Raw genomic sequence first — 664 nt, 5'->3', positions numbered from 1 at the left:
AACAAGCTGAGCTAACGTTAGCATGTTAAGAGGAATTCATTCATTTGGTTTAAAGTGAAATACTGACACTGTATGTAAAGTCAGAGGGTCACCAATGTGTCTGAACCCTGTCAGTGAATCCGGTTTAGACTTCACAGAGGTATTTTGGGGGCGGATGTGGACGTTCGCTGCAGTTACAGTTGATACAGTTTGTGTATGAGCGAGCTGTTAAAGAGCTCAGAGCTGCTGTGAATTGCATAATGACTCTGACAGCTGTTTGTTCTGCCTTGCTCCGCCCCGACAGCTTCCTCCATCCTCTTTCTCTCTGTTTGTCTCTGAACTGGTGATCGCTCTCCCTCCGTCAGCCAAAAAAAAACAACACTTCATGCATAAAAATGCTGCTCTGCTAATGAAAGCCCCGGAGCGTAATTCCTGCGCTCGCTGACAGGAACACGTTTGCTTTTGATGTGCTGAGAAAGCGCTGTGTGTTTCTGTGTGGCAGGTGACTCTGCAGGGTTTCTATTTCAGAGCTCAGGTGTTTCCTCCTGACAAAGAGAAGGTGGCGTCAGCTGGCACAAACACATTTTCACCTCCCTGTTTGTGCTCCTGCTGAAGAAGCTCCTGTAATGCTGTGAGGAGTAATGAGTAGTAGTGAGCAAGAGGTTTTCAATTCAATTCAATTCAA

At 46.2% G+C, this 664-nt stretch overlaps 1 protein-coding gene across 1 annotated transcript in view; it reads left to right on the top strand.

The window, feature by feature from the left end:
• LOC118326976 (potassium voltage-gated channel subfamily H member 1-like) overlaps positions 1-664 on the top strand; it is a 24,404-nt gene that overhangs the window by 12,871 nt on the left and 10,869 nt on the right. The gene's annotated exons all lie outside the window — the stretch shown is intronic.

The sequence above is a fragment of the Morone saxatilis genome, unplaced genomic scaffold, assembly GCF_004916995.1.
Source record: "Morone saxatilis isolate NCDOM2014 unplaced genomic scaffold, NCSU_SB_2.0 Contig17, whole genome shotgun sequence".
In the NCBI taxonomy this organism is placed as follows: domain Eukaryota; kingdom Metazoa; phylum Chordata; class Actinopteri; family Moronidae; genus Morone; species Morone saxatilis.
Note: the sequence above shows the minus strand (reverse complement) of the source record. Positions and strands in the feature narration are given on the sequence as shown.